The sequence below is a fragment of the Dipodomys spectabilis genome, unplaced genomic scaffold, assembly GCF_019054845.1.
Source record: "Dipodomys spectabilis isolate Male_0828 unplaced genomic scaffold, ASM1905484v1 ptg000576l, whole genome shotgun sequence".
Lineage (NCBI taxonomy): Eukaryota > Metazoa > Chordata > Mammalia > Rodentia > Heteromyidae > Dipodomys > Dipodomys spectabilis.
The window spans coordinates 803,826-823,344 of NW_024871253.1; positions in this window are offsets into that span (position 1 = coordinate 803,826).

Here is a 19,519-nt window from a genome sequence, read left to right on the forward strand (position 1 = left end):
CCCCCCCTTCAGCAACGCCACCCCCTCCATAAGAAAGGGGGGAAAATCCCCTTTTAAAACAAAATGGCTGGCTTAATATTTCATTTTTCACCCCCTCATTCTCTTCCCTGTTACACCCCATCAACAAGCCTCTACCCAGAAACCCACAAATTTCTCCCTTTTTTCATAACTGATTAGTGTACAGATTAATAGAGATATTTTCCTTGTGTACTGAAGTGTGTGTGTGTGTGTGTGTGTGTGTGTGTGTGTGTGTGTTGGGGGGGGGGGATGAAGGATTTCTGCATAAAACAAAAATGGCTGCTGTGACTAACTCCCCCCCCTTATAAAAAATATCTGGGGGGGTATTAATCAGTACTCATGCTCAGTCTGACATCAGCATAAATTGTTAAAGGTTAACTAGTTAGATACTAGTCCAACTAGATTGGATTTTTTTTCTTTTCTTTACTAGTCTCTTCCTCCCCCCTCCCTCCTCTAAAGAAAAGCTTTTTTTTTTTTTCTGAATACTTCAGAAGGGAGTGGTTTGATGTGAAGGGTTTTTTTTTTTTTTCCCCTTCAGGCATTGAAAAGAAAAAAGATGAAATATATGTTTATATATAACTGTGTTTCTACATATCTCATTGAAGTCAAAATGCATTTAATTGTGTACATATCTTTTAAATGAGAAGTGTACAGGGTTTTTTTCTTTCTTTCTTTCTTTTAAAAAAGTGACAAATGCTACTGACTTTGGGGGGAAAGATATGAATAGATATGATGATTGAGGGTTTTTTTTTTCCAAAGGAGTCCATGTTTGATTCTCCCCTTTGCCCAGCCTCCTCAGTGATTTATAATTGTACATTTTATTTTCATTCTTTTTGGCTTCCTCTCCCTCCCCTCCCCCCAATCGCTTGCATGTAAAATGTATCAGACTTGAGAAATTAATTTGGAGGTAAACAGAACAAATTTTTAGGATATTTTCTCTTTTCTCCTGTTTCAGTGTTTTTCCCTTCTTCCATGATCTTCAACACTGGGAAAGTAGAAGAAACTACAGTAACCGGAAAGAGAAAAGTTAACTGGAACTGAGAAAAGGAAAGAGGTAGGGATTACACTCAGGTGTTTTTATCTAACTGGCTGGCCCATGGTTTCCATCTGTAGTCCAGTGTTTATCTTAACGTGGTACCCGGGATCAGATGAACAGTTGAAAAGGAGTCTCTAAGTATCTTTCTCATGCAGAGACTTGATCAGAGAGATCTACACATAAAATAAAACTTGCCAAGAGAGCAAAGAAAAGGAGGGTGAATAGCTCAGTTCTACCCTTTTTTGCACCTCACCCTTTTCTTATTCTAGTTTCCTCCCATTCTTTTGATCTCTCTTTGCCCTTTCCTTTGCTTCAAAGTATGTGGAGCCATCTCTCTCTTGGGCCATTTCTTTCTTAACTACTGGCCTCCCTGCTTCTACAGTGCTCAGGATCACCCTAACAGGGAGAGGCCAGTAGGCTGCAGCCAGAAAGTATTAGTGATAAAGGAACACTATACAAATTTTTGTTTATAAAGCCAAAACATGCTTTATTGAGGCTCTCCCCCTCAAGCACACACAAATGCACAGTATCCACATGGTTTCCTTGTGTATATGCATGTGTGGGAACATGCATTGATACTGAGGCTTGAACTCAGAGCCTGAGCTCTCACTTAGCTTTTTCTCTCAAGGCTTGTGCTCTTAGCAGTTAAATCACACCTCCACTTCTGGCTTTTTTCCGGTTAATTAGAGATACCATGGTCTTCAGATCTCAGCCTCCAGAGTAGATAGGATTATAGACCTAAACTGCCTGTATCCGTTTTTTGTTTTTGTTTTTTAAACGTGGTTTCTAGAGTTCTCTTTGCCTCTCCCTATCATTCCTATACTGAGTTGAACTTCCTCTCCCATTAAATGTAGTTCCTGCCCTCTCAATCTCGGCAGTAGACTGTCTTTTTTCTGTATTTGGCGCTTTCTTTCTTTCTGTGTTTTTCACGGATAGTCTTACTCATCTCTTTTGACTCTCAGGTCCCATCACATCCAAGTTCCATCACTGTTTCTGTTTACTTCTAGTCTGTGAGTGTAACTCTTTCTCATGTGTGTCTGACTTCCCCCTCTTCCTGGCCCTGAGTGAGTGAGTGAGTGAGTGAGTGTGTGTGTGTGTGTGTGTGTGTGTGTGTGTGTGTGTGTATCTTACTGAGTCTGGGAAGAGTATCTCCACATATGTGAAGGCCACACTGCACATCATATGCATAATGTCTCTGCCTTGTGCCTTCTCCCTCTGTGTCACTGAGCACTTCTGCTTGCCTGCCTGCCTGCCTGCCTGCCACATGTGTCATGATCTGCAGGTGTGGGTTGCTAAAGGTAACTCTGTGCAGACTCATTATCCTCTCCCTCTCTCAAGTGCATTTAACATATGGATTTGTTAATTTTCCTGATTCTGTCCTGTCCATCTCCCCCTCTGCTTGTCTGTACTCGCTCCTACCCTGATTTTTCCCTACTGACCTCTTGATTTGTCTTCTATCCTTGTTTCTGCTTGCCTCTGTACCTGCTTGCTCCTGTTATGGTGTCTGCCTGCCTGCATGTCTACTCCCTAACTGGCTGGCAGCCTCTTTTTCTCTGGTTGTCTGTCTGCTTCTCTGGCTGTTTGCCCACCACACTCTCTAGCCATCTGTCTCCCCGCCTGCCTGTCTCTATCACTTTTTTAGCTTGCATCTCTTGGTTTGTCTACCTTCCAGGCCCTGCCATGGATCCCATAATTGTTCGCCTGTTATCTTGCCCTTCTACTTGTTCTTCCTACTTGCCTCGGTTAAGTTCATCAGTTTTCCTTGTCTCCCTTCGGGTCTGCCCATCATTGCTTAATGTTTCATGCCACTATCCCTACTCTTCCTATGAATCAACTTTCTCTTTTTTGGCTTCCTTTCCATCAATGGTCTCTCTCCCTAGAGCTGTCAGTAACTCCCTTGTCCTAAAGTCTCATCTAGCTTCATAGCATGTCCCCTACCCTGCCTTCTCTTACATTTATCTCCATTTCAGTTCTTCCTGTTATCCTGCTTCCTTAGTCTGCCTTCCCCCAGTCTTTTTGCCATCCTCCCAGTCTCTCACTGTTTTCCTGCCTTTTTGCTGTCTGCTTGGCAGTGTCTTGCTGTCCACATCTCTGCTTGTTTTTCTTCCTTCTTGTTTTGTTTTAGCTTTTTTACCAGTCAACTTTGGAGTAGACATATACATAGTATACATTTTTTATGTGTAAAACCTATATTCTGTGAAAAGTAAGCCTCCCACCTATCCTTCTCCCTCAAGTCTAGGAAATTCCTCTCCCTAGAGACAGCCACTATTTCATATTTCTTGGATACTTCTCCAGAGAATAATACACACACACACACACACACACACCCTGTGTGTGTGTGTGTGTGTGTTTGCTGTACTCCTTAATACTTCTCTCTCAGGTTTGTTAGACATTCCTTCTGCCATCTGTCAAGTTTTCCCTCCTAATGTTGCTAGGCTTGCCACCTCTTACCTCTGGTCTTTCTGATTCTACTTTTTTTTTTGGTGCCAGTTCTAAGTAACTCAAGACCTGGGTACTGCCCTCAACTTTTTTTTCCTGAAGACCATTTGAGCCACACCTTCAGCCATTACTTCCAGCTTTTTAGTAGTTAATTAGAGATAAGAGTCTTATAGTCATTTCTGCCCAGGCCAGCTCTCAGCCTCTTCAATACAGGATTACAGTTGTGAACCCCCATTGCCCAGCCTGCATTCGTGTTTTTGTTGTTGTTGTTGTTGTTACTGGTCAGGGGGCTTGAACTTGGCCTGGGCACTGTCCCTGAGCTTTTTTGCACAAGGCTTGCACTTTACTACTTTAAACCACAGCACCACTTCCAGTTTTCTGGTGGTTAATCGGAGATAAGAGTCTCACAGACTTTCATGCCTGGGCTGGCTTTGAACAGTGATCCTCAGATCTCAGCCTCCTGAGTAGTTAGGATTACAGGTGTGAGTCACCAACACTGGGCTTGCACTTCTCTTTTCTGATTGACTGATTAGTGGTTACATGTTTTTACTATCAGTACTGAAAGAATACTAAGGCAGGGCTTGCACTTCCCTTACTCTACATGGCAAGTTATCCTGATGATGGCAGAATCTTATTGTTCTCTTCATCAGTGAAATATATGAATTGAGAAAAGACATGAAAGCATTGGAAGTACTGAAAATTACCATATAGATGGAGACATATAGTCAATAAGTATACATAGTACTTAATAAATACATAGGCATATAAGCAGATTCGCATGAAAATTGTGTTTACATGCACAGGGAATAGTACAGAGGCTTCTCTGCCTTTACACTTAGTCTGTGTGACTTTTTTTTAAACAGTATTACTATGTAGCCCAGGCTGGCCTCAAATCCACAATCCTCCTGTCACAATCTCCCAAGTGCTAGGATTAGAAACATGAGCCCTGGTGCTTGGCTCTACATAAATTCTATAAAGGCATGTGAATCCAGATCCTTTTAGGTTTTTGACTTAGACCTGTCCAAAAAATTTGGCTGCCTCCTAATCTAAAAAGCTTTGTTCCTTATTAAAACTTTTCCCTTTCATCCTTCTCGTTCTTCTATGCCATCTTAGAGACATAATGCTTTGGGGGAGACAAAGAGCCTCCGATCAGGTCTCTTTGAGAAAGATGATAAAACTCTTCCATACGCTGCATTGTTCTTTTATTTCTGTTTTATACTGCTTGTCTTCCTGAGCCTCTGTCTCTGTGTTTCTCCCCTTTGCCTCTCTCACTTCTTTTTTCTTGATTCTGTCTTTCCTCTTATCTGTCTTGGTCTACATTCTAGCCTCTCTTTCTGATTGGCCACCTCCTCTTTCTTCTGTCTGATTGGCCTATATCTCTTCATCACCCCATCTGTCTGCTGGATTCTCCCTGTTTGCCTGCAATAATGTATGTGATAGCACTTTATATATTATAAGGCACTAGTTATATAAAACATTATTATCATTTTGTCTTCTTTACCTTATTGTTTCTTCCTTTATCTGCCTTCTCTCTTCTCTCTTCTCCTGTCTATTTACTCCTCTGCATTTTTCTTGATGATCCTGCCAGCCTGTCAGTTATTCTTTTTCTCTCTGCCAGTCTTTCTATTTTTCTGACATCCTTTTTTTCTGTGTGCTCAGTTCTTGTGTCTTTCCATTTGTGTTTCCAGGTTTCTGTATATCTTTTGCCTGTCTATTCTGTCTGTCCTTGGGACTTTTATCGGTGTCTGTGTGTCTCACTGTCTCTAGCTCCCAGTCTTCCTGCCTGTTAGTTTCAGTGTAGCATCACTCTCTACTTTTTTCCTTCCTTCCTTCCTTCCTTCCTTCCTTCCTTCCTTCCTTCCTTCCTTCCTTCCTTCCTTCCTTCCTTCCTTCCTTCCTTCCTTCCTTCTTCCTTCCTTCCTTCCTTCCTTCCTTCCTTCCTTCCTTCCTTCCTTCCTTCCTTCCCCTCCCCTCTCTTTTTCTTTCTTTCGTAAGTCGTGGGGCCTGAACTCTGGGCCTGGGTGCTGTCCCTCAGCTCTTCAGCTCAAGGCTAGTGCTCTACCACTTGAGCCACAGTGCTACTTCCGGCTTTTTCTGCTCATGTGGTACTGAGGAATCGAACCCAGGGCCTCATGCATGCAAGGCAAGCACTCTACCACTGAGCCTCCTTTCAGCTTCTTTTCTTTCTGTACTTCCAAAAATAAAAAAAGATTAAAAAAATTCTCTATAAAGACTAGTTGGCAGGGCCATGAGTTCAGGCTCTAGTACTGGCATCAAATAAATAAATAAAAGCTGATAAACAAATCCAGGCATTAACATACATATAACACACATTAGGCATACCAACTCCCCCAAAAAAACTAATTGACAAAGCAGAGTATTTTTTAATTATAAGACTGCTAAAGTGAAAACAAGGAAACTCATGTATGTAGTTATCAAATGCAAATCAGATATTAGACACACATATACACACAAAAGAAAAATCTGGGAGGGGCTGGGAAGGTGGCTCAATGGTAGGGTGCTTGCCTTGCATGCATAAGGCCCTGGGTTCAATTCCTCAGCACCACATAAGCAAAAAGAAAAAAGCTGGGAGTGGCGCTGTGGCTCAAGTGGTAGAGCGCTAGCCTTGAGCTGAAGAGCTGAGGGACAGCGCCCAGGCCCAGAGTTCAGGCCCCATGACGGGACTCCCCCCCAAAAAAAAAGAAAAAGAAAAATCTAGGGAAAGCATTGTAAGGACTTACAAACTAATAATGAGATTATTGATTAAAGCAAAGTTAAGAAATTTGTCTTAACTATCTTTTTGTTACTGTTGTTATTAGTCCTGGTGCTTGAACTCAGGGCCTGGGCACTGTTTCCAAGACCTTTTGCTTAAGGCTAGTGCTGTACCACTTTCAGCCATAGTACTACTTCCAGTTTTCTAGTAGTTAATTGGAGATGAGCATCATGTACTTTCCTGCCCAAGCTGGCTTTGAATTACAATCCTCAGATCTCAGCCTCCTGAGTAGCTAGAATTACAGGTGTGGCCACAAGTGTCCTACTTTAACTATCTTTTAACCATTTTGTATTATGGAAAGTTATAAACCCTTTCCCAGGGAAAAAACAGCATATACATAAATTATCATGTTTATGTTTATGATATTAAGATTATTTCAAGTCTGTGTTCTAAAGAATAAGTCGCTGTTATAGGGAACAAGTGAAAGAGAGTACAGATATATGCTCATGTAACATGTAGATTCTATCTGACTTTTCACCTAAGGTATATTAAGGACATTTCTAAGTATCTTTTGAAACATGTAAGAGATAGTAATGAAAGGTATATGTGCAGGTGCTCAGGATACTCTAGATTTTCCCATGAAATCTTAGTGATGAGAGGTCATCTAAATCATGGGTTCCCAAATGGCTAATAAAAGTTGCTATTCGCCTGTTCCTAGAAAGGTTATATATTTCTTATACATGTTTTATATAGGATAAACATATATACATATATTACAAGTAATAAATACATGTATACATGCTATATTGTTGTGTAGTATACATTACATGGATACTGTTAAATATATAAACATGCATATTTATAGATATATATTTATATTAAAATATAACACCTTTATATTAAAAATATATATTACCATTGGCTCATACCTATAATCTTAGCTACTTGGGAGGCTGAGCTCTGTAGTTCAAAGCTGGCCTGCGCAGGGAAGTCTGTGAGACTCTTATCCTTTTTTTAGCCACTAAAAAGCTGGAAGTAGAACTGTTGCTCAAGTGTTAAGAGTACCAGCCTTGATCAAGAAAGCTCAGAGACAGCATCCAGGCCCTGAGTTTAAGCCTCAGAACAGGTCTCCTACCCCACCCCCACCCTCACCCCTACCACCACCCATTCTTTGTAAAAGTGAGTTAGATTTGTATGGAAGAATGTCTACGAATAGATTTTATACAGAAAGAGTGAGACAACTACATATTATCCTTACTGTATAATCTGATGTATTTTTTTTAATTTTTTTTTTTTATTTTTGCCATGTATCTTTTTTTTTTGGTCCGGTCGTGGGGCCTGAACTCTGGGCCTAGGCACTGTCCCTCAGCTCTTCAGCTTAAGGCTAGCGCTCTACCACTTGAGGCACAGCGCCACTTCCGGCTTTTTTCTTTTTGCTTATGTGGTGCTGAGGAATTGAACCCAGGGCCTTGAGCATGCAAGGCAAGCGCTCTACCACTGAGCCACCTTCCCAGCCCATCTGATGTATTTTCAAAGTACATATATTTATTTGTTTATGCCAGTCCTGGGGCTTGAACTCATGGCTTCAGCACTGTCCCTGAGCTTCTTTTGCTCAAGACAAGCACTCTACCACTTGAGCCACAGCACAACTTCCAACTTTTTCTGTTTATGTGGTATTGAGGAATTGAACCCAGGGCTTCAAGCATGTTAGGCAAGCAGTCTACCACTAAGCCACATTCTCAGCCCCACATATATAATTCTAAAACATTTTTAGCATCTCTTCTTTATTTTTCCTTTTGTGCTTTTCCTGAGGTTTGAACTCAGGGCTTAGGCACTATCTCTGAGCTTTTTTCTTAAGACTAGTACTCTGCCACTTTAGCCACATCTCTACTTCCAGTTTGCTGGTGGTTAACTGGAGTCCCATAGACTTCCTCTGGGCTGGCTTCAAACCAGGATCCTCAGATCTCAGCCTCCTGAGTAGCTAGGAGTACAGGCATGATCCACCAGCACCTGGCTTTTAGTATCTTTTTATGAAGTAATAGTGATGATTTTATTGTTGTCTATTGCCCTTGTTGTTTTTGCTGGTACTAGAATTTTTTATTTTATTTATTTATTTATTTTTGTCAGTCATGAGTCTTGAACTCTGGGCCTGGGGACTGCCCTCAGCTCTTCAGCTCAAGGCTAGCACTCTACCACTTGAGCTACAGCGCTACTTCCAGTTTTCTAGTGGTTTATTAGAGATAGGAGTCTCACGGACATTCTTGCCTTGGCTGGCTTTGAACCTTGATCCTCAGATCTCAGCCTCCTGAGTAGCTAAGGTTACAGGCATGAGCCACTGGAGCCCGGCTGGTACTGGAATTTGAAGTTAGAGTCCTACTTCATATTTGCTTGGCTGACACCCTTCCCACTTGAGCAATGCCTCTAGCTCTGCTTTTTTCTGGTTATTCTGGAGATGGAGTCTCACAGACTTTTCTGAACTGGCTAGCTGTGAACCCTGATCATCAGACCTCATCTTCCTGAGCAGCTAGGATTACAGTTTTGAGCCAGCCACTGGCACCTTGCTTGGCTTTTTCATTCACAGTTGGGGCTCTACCACTTCAGCCATCCCCCCAGCTCTAACTTTTTGCTGATTAGTTGGAGATAAGAGTTTCTCAGGTTTGCCTGCTCAGCTGGCTTTGATCCACAATCCTCAGATCTCAGCTCTGAGAGGCTAGTTTTATAGGCATGAGCCATCAGCACCCTTCTTTCTTTTTACTATTTTACTGGTGATTGAATTTAAAATTCTAGTTTATACCATTTTTAGTTTCATTTTGCTTTGTTTTTGTGCTAGTACTGGGGCTTGAACCTCATGTTCTCATTTGTCTTTTTTGCTCATGGCTGGCTCTCTGAGCCATGCCACCAATCTAGCTTTTTTCTGTTTAATTGGATATAGACTGTATCTCTGAGCTTTTTTCTTTTTAATCTCTGTGAGCCCAGAACTGGCTTTGATCTTCAATCTTTAGATCTCAGCTTCCTAGGTAGCTAAGATTATAAGTGTGAGTCACTAGCACCCAGCATAAATGAATTTTTTTTTTTTTTTGTCAGTCATGGGGCTTGAACTCTGAGCCTGGGCCCTGTTCCTCAGCTCCTCCTCAGCTCAAAGCGAGCACTCTTCCACTTGAGCCAAAGTACCACTTCCAGTTTTCTGGCCATTTATTGGAGATAAGGGCCTCACAGACTTTACTGCCTGGGCTGGCTTTGAACTATGATCCTCAGATCTCAGCTTCCTCAATAGCTAGGATTATAGACATGAGCCACTAGCGCCTGGCATGCATGTTCTTTAAAAGTAAACTTTAGCTGGGTGCTGGTGGCTCATGCCTATAATCCTAGCTATTGAGGAGACTGACATTTGAGGATCACAGTTCAAAGCCAGCCCGGGCAGGAAAGTCCATGAGACTCTTATCTCCAATTAACCACCAGAAAACTGAAGTGGCACTGTGGCTCAACTGATAGAGTGCTTGTCTTGAGCTGAAGAGCTGAGGGACAGTGCCCAGGCCCAGAGTTCAAGCCCCATGACAGACAAAAAAAAACCCTCTGGGCTTGGGCACTGACCTTCAGCTCTTCAGTTCAAGGCTAGTGCTCTACCACTTGAGCCACAGCGCTACTTCTAGTTTTCTGAGTGGTTTATTGGAGATAAGAGCCTCATGGACTTTCTTGTCCGGGCTGGCTTTGAACCAAGATCCTTAGATCTCAGCCTCCTGAGTAGCTAGTATTACAGGCATGAGCTGCTGGCCCCCAGCTAAACAATCCTTTTTTTTTTTTGGTCAGTCATGGGGCTTGAACTCTGGGCCTGAGCACTGTCCCTCAGTTCTTCAGCTCAAGGCTAGTGCTCTACTACTTGTGCTACAGGGCCACTCTGGATTTTCTGGTGGTTTATTGGAGATAAGAATTTCATGGATTTTCTGCCCGAGCTGGCTTTGAACCTTCATCCTCAGATATCTGCCTTCTGAGCAGCTAGGATTACAGACGTGAGTCACCGGCACCTGACTAAACAATACATTTTTACACACACATTTATTTTATTTAGTTGCCTTGTAAAATTCTGGAGATATGCTACCAAAGATTTTTCACTTCCTTATTCTGATTTCTTTTTTGTGCCAGTCCAGGGGCTTGAATTCAGAGCCTGGACACTGTTCCTGGACTTTTTTGCTCAAAACTAGTGCTCTAGCTTGAGCCACAACTCCATTTCCAGCTTTTTTGTTGATTATCAGGAGATAACAGTTTCATTGTCTTTTCTTGCCTGGGCTGGCTTTGAAACTTGATCCTCAGATTTCAGTCTCCTGAGTAGCTAGGATTACAGGTATAAGCCATCAGTATCCGCTTATTATTCTGAATTTTTATGAGAAAGTATTTTCAAGTTGGATGATGACATTTCAAACTAGTGTCCCTGCTCAGAAAGCCCTTTTTGTTTGTTTGTTTTTTTTTTGGGTCCGGTCATGGGGCCTGAACTCTGGGCCTGGGCGCTGTCCCTCAGCTCTTCAGCTCAAGGCTAGCACTCTACCACTTGAACCACAGCGCCACTTCCAGCTTTTTTTTTTGCTTATGTGGTGCTGAGGAATCGAACCCAGGGCCTCTGGCATGCAAGGCATGCGCTCTACCACTGAGCCACCTTCCCAGCTCCAACTTGCTGACTTCTTTCTTTTTGCTTATGTGGTGCTGAGGAATCGAACCCAGGGCCTCAGGCATGCAAGGCAAGTGCTCTACCACTGAGCCACCTTCCCAGCCCATCAGAAAGCCCTTTTTGCATTCATCTACTTTTGTGAGCCAGGGTTCTCTACAGTATCTTTTTCAAATCTCTCTCAAATTCCTCAAACCTTCCTTTTCCCTAAATTCAAATAAGGTTTGCTGGGCGTTGGTGACTCACACCTGTAATCCTAGCTACTCAGGAGGCTGAGATCTAAGAATCAAGGTTCAAAGCCAGTCTGGGGAAAGAAAGTCCATAGACTCATATCCAATTAACCATCTAAAAACCAGAAGTAAAGCTGTGCCTCAAAGTGAGCCACAAAAAGTGAACAAAAAAGCTCATGGACAGCACCTAGGCCCAGAGTTCAAGCCCTATGACTAAGAAAAAAAATGTTTTTGTTGTTATTGTTGAGGTGGTTTTTTGTTTTTGTTTTGTTTTGTTTTATTCCAGAAGATAGGAAGCAGGAATGAGAGCAAGATCCCAAGTGAAGGGCTTAATTTCTGAGGACAGGAAGGAAGAAGGAAAGTATAAACACTGACAGTTAAAATGTGTAGGTTTAGGGCTGGGAAGGTGGCTCAGTGGTAGAGCGCTTGCCTCGCATGCATGAGTCCGTGGGTTCGATTCCTCAGCACCACATAAGCAAAAAAAAAAAAAAAAAAGCCGTAAGTGGCGCTGTAGCTCAAGTGGTAGAGCGCTAGCCTTGAGCTGTAGAGCTGAGGGACAGCGCCCAGGCCCAGAGTTCAGGCCCCACGACCGGACCAAAAAACAAAAATGTGTAGGTTTAAACTGACCTTTTCTACTTTTACTTTATGTCTAGGAACTATCCTAAATAAGTACTCACTTAACTAATTCCTTTTACTAATTTCATAAAGTAGTAGCCGTCATAACCTTCATTTTATAGATAATGAAGCAGAGTTAAAAGGAGGTTACATATCTTAGCTAAGGACAACGAAGAGAGCTTTTCTAGTTTATACAAGGTCCTGGATTTCATCCCCAATACCTCAAAAAAAAAAAGTCTCCAAGGTCAGAGCTATGGGGAAATAAAGCAAGCATATATACTCAAACTCATGGACTTGAAGGAAAGAAGAAAAACCGATGATATGGTAACTGTAAAATTAAGGTGCCATGTGCTGGGGGCATGGTTCAAGTGGTAGAGTTCTAGCTGAGTAAGCAAGTCAAGTGAAAATATAAAGCCCTAAGTTTAAGCCCCAGTACCATAAAACAAGAAGACACAATTTATTTTTAAATGTGGTTAGTTAGATACAATGGTGTGACATCTTTTTAGAAATACTTTGATTTCTAACCTAATGAAGAAATTTCTCTGCACATGCATTATCCTCCTCCTTTCACCTCCTGAGTGGCTGGGATTACATAGTTTTACACTATCATGCCTGGCTGGTCCCCCCCCCCCCCCCCCCACACTCCACCTGGTTTTTGTCTTGTTTTGTTTTCATTTCTAGATCTGCATTGATTGACTAGTGTGATAGAAACTCAATAGCCCTCCACAAAATGACAAATCCAGTTCTCACTTCTTTTTTTTTTTTTTGGTCCAGTTGTGGGTCTGAACTCTGGGCCTGGGCACTCCCTCAGCTCTTCACCTCTCGCTAGAGATGTACCACTTGAGCCACAGCGCCACTTCTGGCTTTTTCTTTTTCCCTGCTTATGTGGTGCTGAGGAATCGAACCCAGGGCCTCATGCATGCAAGGCAAGCGCTCTACCACTGAGCCACCTTCCCAGCCCTCCAGCTCTCACTTCTGCCAGTGGCTTATATCTGTAATTCTAGCTACTCAGGAGGCTGAGATCTGAGGACTGAGGTTTAGTTCAGGCCCCAGTACTGGCACGCACAAAAAATGTTTTCCTCTTCTAGCATTGCCTTTTAACAATTTAATACAAGCTGGATGCTAGTCATTCACACCTGTAATCCTAACTGTGTAGGAGGCTGAGATTCAAGGTTCTTGGTTCAAAGCCAACTCAAGCAGACAAATCCTAAAGACTTTTTTTTTTTGCTAGTCCTGGAGCTTGAACTCAGGGCCTGGGCACTGTCCCTGAGCTTCTTTGCTCAAGGCTAGCACTCTACCACCTGAGCACCACTTCTCGCTTTTTCTATTTATGTGGTACTGAGGAATTGAATCCAGGGCTTCATGCATGCCAGGCAAGCACTCTACCACTAAGCCACATTCCCAGCCCTCCTAACGACTTTTCTCTACAACCAATCAATGAAAAGCTGGAAGTAGGCATATGGCTCAAGTAAAGTACCAGCCTTGAGTAGAAAAAGCCAAGCAAGATCACAAACCCCTGAGTTCAAGCACCAGTATTGCCCCCTCCCAAAAAAGCAATTAAAACAGATTGAGCATCCCTAATCTGATCATCCAAATCGGCTTTTTGAATCTTGATATGATACCACAAATGGAAATTCTGTGACTGACCTCATATGTTATAAGCCACAGCCAAAATGTAGGTACTCTAAAAATGTTGTATAAAATTACCTTCAGACTATGTATAAAGCATATATATGAAACATAAATTTCATATTTAGACTCTGATCATGTTATATGCAGATATGCCAAAAATCTAAAAACATCTAAAATTTCAAATACTTGTCCCAAACATTTAAAACAGTTTTCTGTTTTTTGGTTAGCTAGAAATGCCTTGCTTCACATCCTTGGAGGCCCTAAAGAATTGCCCTGACACCTTTCCCGGTGATCAGCTATGCTTCCTGTTACAGATGTGTCACAGTAAGTGCTAGCCCCAGCTGGCTGTCTCCTGTTCCTCCACATGTTTATGCACAGGAGAACTGTTTATTTCATTTGAAGTCAGATGCAATTTGTATATTCAATTTAACTAATTTTAAAGATTTCATATTCCAAAACTATGTAACTTTCTAAATGTATCCCAGAGCTAATAATCAAATTACCTACTCTGTACATTAACAGAAGAGATGGAGTTTGCTTTCTTTTCTCTTTTCTTTTCTTTCCATATTTTATGCTTTACTTACTTTGTTTTAGTCAGGGTCTTGCTGGATAGCCAGAAGTTGAGCCTTAGAGTCAGAAAGGTAGCCAAGCTTTACCACTTACTAACTTTGAAGTGGGCAAGCAACTATCTCATGTTCAGTTCCCTCATCCATAAACCAGCCTATCTGGTGGGGCTGTAGCGAGGATTAAATGAGCTCACTTACAAAAAGCACTGGCTATAATAAGACATTGGATAATTGCTAGCAACAAAATTTACTATTTAGCCATGTCTTACTTCAAAGAGATTCACTTAAGATGATTGCAAACTAAGGATTCATGACCTGGGTTCTGAATAGCACTTTAAACTGAAGGAGCAGGGGGCTAACTTCAGTTATTCTTCTTTCTAATAGTTCTCCTTTAGCTCCATTTCTTTTTTTCTATTTCTTTCTTTCTTTTTTCTCTTTTTAAAATGTTTGTGCTAGTTCTGGGACTTGAACTCTGAGCCTGGGCACTGTCCCAGAGCTTCTTTTGCTCAAAGGTAGTGGTCTACCACTTGAGCCACAGCAGCACTCCCAGCTTTTTCTGAGTAGTTTATTGTTAACAAGAGTTTCATGGACTTTCCTGCCTGGGCTGGCTTCAAACCGTGATCCTCAGATCTCAACCTCCTGCCTGAGCAGCTAGGGTTACAGGTATGAGCCTCCTGCACTGGGCTCTGAGCTGCTTTTGCTGAAAGCTGGTATTCTACCACAAGCTACAGCTCCACTTCAGCTTTTTTTGGTGATTATTTGGAGATAAGTCTCACAGACTTTCCTGCCTGGGCTGGCTTCGAACCATAACCCTCAAATCTCAGCCTCCTGAGTAGCTAGCCAACAGCACCCAGGTAGCTCCATTGCTTGCTTTCCCTCTGAGCATAACTCTGTCATGACAAGAAACAAACTGCATTTCATTCAGTTATTCTTGAGAAGGCACAGGTAATAACTGGCCAGAAACCAAATGTTAGTCTCAGATATGTTCTACTAATTTTCTAGTCATGACAGAGTAAGCTAGATGCCAAATATCACCAAATTTCAGGAATTTCTAAGGGAACCTTCTTTTTTTGGGAGAGGGGGGTCGAGTCTGGTCATGGGGCCTGAATTCTGGGCCTGGGCGCTGTCTCTCAGCTCTTCAGCTCAAGGCTAGCGCTCTACCACTTGAGCCACAGCGCCACTTCTGGCTCTTTTCTTTTTGCTTATGTGGTGCTGAGGAATCGAACCCAGGGCCTCAGGCATGCAAGGCAAGCGCTCTACCACTGAGCCACCTTCCCAGCCCAAGGGAACCTTCTTTTTATATGTGTACAGGCACTGGGGTTTGAACTCAGGGGCTTGCACTTACTACATAGACTACTATTCCACCAAGCTGATCCAAGTGAAACATTTATTAGTAAAGAGTGACTAGCAACTGGGCACTTGTGGCTCACACCTGTAATCCTAGCTACTCAGGAGACTGAGAGTTGAGGATCACAGTTCAAAGCCAGCCCAGTCAAGAAAGTCTGTGAGACTCTTCTCTCCAATAAACTACTCAGAAAAAGCTAGAAATGGCACTGGGGCGCAAGTGGTAGAATGCTAGCCTTGAGCACAAAGAGGCTGAGGGACAGTGCCCAGGCCCTGAGTTCAAGCCCCAAGACTGGTGAGAGAGAGAGAGAGAGAGAGAGAGAGAGAGACTAGCTCCAAGAAATGGGAAGGAAAACTAAAATTTTTGATTGCCTTTTTGAAGGACCCTTTATAATGCTGGGCATTTTTTAAAATATAATCTTATTTAATCTTCCCACAACATTATAAGAAATTTCTAGTTAGGGTGACCATGTCCTAGGTTATGCCCATTGTCTTCACTATTCTATTATCCCTAATTTATGGCTGGAGAATCAAAAGGAAGGTAAATTCTATATGTATTTTTTTTTTACTTTTATTTATTTTTTTGGGTCTGGACATGGGGCCTGAACTCTGGGCCTGGGCACTGTCTCTCAGCTCTTCAGCTCAAGGCTAGCGCCACTCCGGCTTTTTTCTTTTTGCTTATGTGGCCTTCCCAGCCCCTCTATATATTGTTATAAAGCCAGAACACTACTCTCTTCTGCAGCTGGATTTTTCCCCCTAGCATCCCATGCATCCCTTGTCTGGATTCTCTAACAGAGCCATCAATGACAAGTTGTTTGCTAAATCTACTGATACTCATATTCCTTTAGTAATTGGTCTCTGTACAACATTTCACACTACTACTCCTTTTTCTCAAGGTCCATGGCACCATTTTCCTCTCCTCTAGCCTTTCCTAGTGAGTCTACTTTTCTTCTTCCCCTCAGTTATTATTCCTCTTCACTTTGACAACATTTACTGTCTGCCAGTAATCCTCACAGCTCAAACTTGAATCCAGAGCTCTCTAATTCCATACACCAAATAAGATCTATACATGCATACCTGAAGGCTCCAAATTATCTCACACAGCTAACTATAAATTACCTTTCTGCCAGGAGCCGGTGGCTCATGCCTGTAATCCTAGCTACTTAGGAGGCTGAGATCTGAGGATCACGGTTCAGAGCCAGCCCAGGCAGGAAACTCCATGAGATTCTTATCTCCAATAAACCACTAGAAAACCAGAAGTGGTGCTGTGGCTCAAGCTGTAGAGCACTCGCCTTGAGCTGAAGAGCTCAGGGAAAGTGCCCAGGCCCAGAGTTCAAGCCCCAGGACGGACAAAAAAACATTACCTTTCTTTTCCAGCATTCCACTTTTCTCTCACTAAACATACCATACTCCTAGCCACAAAAGCAGACACTTGAGTGTCATCCTGATACCACCCTCCCCTCTAACTTCTGCCCAGTAAATTATTGTGTCATTATTTCACTTTCTGTGATCCCACTACTACCCTTGTCCCAGCTACCTTTGTTTCTTTTTTTTTTTTTTTTTTTTTTTGTCGGTTGTGAGGCTTGAACTCTGGGCCTGGGCACTGTCCCTCAGCTCTTCAGCTCAAGGTGAGCACTCTACTACTTGAGCCACAGAGCCACTTCCAGTTTTCTGGTGGTTAATTTGAGATAAAAGTCTCACAGCCTTTCCTGCCCAGCTGGCTTTGAACCATGATCCTCAGATCTCAGCCTCCTGAGTAGCTAGGATTACAGGCGTGAGCCACCAGCCCGGCACCTTTGTTTCTTTATTGCTGTGCCATCAGACTCCCTTCCTTCCATTCTTTCTTAACACTGTAATCATCTTTTAAAAATGCAGATTTTTTTTTTTTTTGGTCAGTCGTGGGGCCTAAACTCTAGGCCTAGGCACTTTCCCCGAGCTCTTCAGCTCAAGACTAGTGCTCTACCACTTGAGCCACAGCACCACTTCTGACCTTTTATGCTTATGTGATCCTGAGAAATTGAACCCAGGGCCTCATGCATGCAAGGCAAGCGCTCTACCACTGAGCCACCTTCCCAGCCCTAAAAATGCAGATTTGATCAGGCCCTTCCCCCCATAAAACCACTAACTCTGAATTTGCAGTTTAAAGGTGTGATTTTATATGTGAATATATCAATTTAAAATAACAGTAGGAAGCAAAGTTAGGAGGATTGGGGTTTGAGACCCCAATGATCACTCTATCTCAAAAAACAAGCTGGATATGGTGGTTAATACCAGTAGCCCTAGCTGTGAGGGAGACAGAGGTAAGAGGATTGGGTCTGAAGCCAGCCCTTGGTATAAAGCAAGAGACTGTCTGACTCTGGAAGCCTAGCTCTAGGCTCTGAGTTCAATCCCCAGTACCATCATCTCCGTTAAAATTTTTTTTTAAAAAAGCAAAATAGAAACAACCTGGGGCTGGGAATGTGGCTGAGTGATAGAGTGCTTGCATAGCATGCATGAAGCCCTGGGTCCGATTCCTTAGTACCACATAAACAGAAAAGGCTGAAAGTGGTGCTGTGGCTCAAGTGGTAGAGTAGCTATTTTAGCTTAAGCAAGAGAAGCTCAGAGGGTTTGGGAAGTTGGCTCAGTAGTAGAGTGCTTGCCCCTCATGCATGAGGCCCTGGGTTCGATTCCTCAGCACCGCATAAGCAGAAAAAAGCTGGAAGTGACACTGTGGCTCAAGTGGTAGAGCACTAGCCTTGAGCTGAAGAGCTCAGGGACGGCAGCCAGGCCCAGAGTTCAGGCCCCACAACTGATTTTAAAAAAAAGGAGAGAGAGAGAGAGAGAAGCTTAGGGACAGCACCCAGGCTCTGAGTTCAACCCCCAGACTGGCAGAAAAAACAACAACAACAAAAAAAAAACCTAATTTACAAACCTCTTAAGACCTGATCTGGGTATTCCATATTGTACTTCTGGGCTGGGAAGGTGGCTCAGTGGTAGAGCGCTTGCCTTGCCCTGGGTTCGATTCCTCAGCACCACATAAGCAAAAAAAAACAAAAACAAAAAAAAAACACCCGTATTGTACTTCCTTCTGCTTTTGTATTCCTCACATTCTTCTTAACGTGTGTGCATGCATGTGTGTGTGGTGTGTGCTGTTTGTTCTATACAGGAAGCATTCTCTCTTCCACCAGTTCCTTACCCTGTCCACTTTTTTTTTTTTCCTGCCTGTCCTGGGGCTTGAGCTGGGCCTGGGCACTGTCCCTGAGCTTCTTTTGCTCAAGAAAGTCTTCCTGATCCTCCCCTCCCAGGGAAGGTGGAGTGCTCCTGCTGTGTGTTCCTGAGTCATTTCATAGTTGGCTCTTTTGTAGCACTTAATACTTATTTGCTCATTTTGTGGGTATTTATTGACTAGCTCTGGCTTAGGTGCTATTTAGTGGCAAGTAAGAGATAAGATCTCCACTCTCAGGATCTAAGTAGGGAGGAAGATGGACTTTAAACTTTTACTCTAAATAATTATAGTTACGATGTGCCAGATCATCCTGAAAGGGGGTGACAAAAGACTTGATAAAATCAGAGGGATCAGGGAAGACTTTGAGAAAGTGTCATATAATTAAGTAACTTTAACAGGAGCTGGATAGGTGAAGAAGGTAGAGTTTCCCCTCAGAGGAATAGCATGTGAAGAAGCCTCTGACAGGAAGGAGCTTGGAGGAGTTTCAGAAACTGAGAGGCCCATGTGGAGACAAAGCAGAGCCTAGAGAGACAAATCATGCCATGGACTACTTAATCTTGAGAGAAATAGGAAGCCTTTAAAGCCTTTAAACAGAGAATCTGGAAAACTACCCTTGGAAATGGAAGTAGAATGACAAATAAGAGGCTTCCCCAACTTCTCTGAATCCCTTATAAAACTCTTAGGCTCTTTGAGGGCAGAATTTATGTCTTACTTTATGTCTTACTTATTGTATCCACAAAGTCTGACTGTGCCTGATGGAGCAGAGTATCATTTTTTTTTTTGGGGGGTCTGGTTGTGGGGCCTGAATTCTGGGCCTGGGCGCTGTCCCTCAGCTCTTCAGCTCAAGGCTAGCACTCTACCACTTGAGTCACAGTGCCACTTCTGGCTTTTTTCTTTTTGCTTATGTGGTGCTGAGGAATCAAACCCAGGGCCTCAGGCATGCAAGGCAAGCACTCTACCACTGAGCCACCTTCCCAGCCCCAGAGTATCATTTTAGTGAGCTTAGGATGAATAAATGAACCATGGGACAAATATTCCAGTTAGGTTTTCAAGGCCTAGCATAA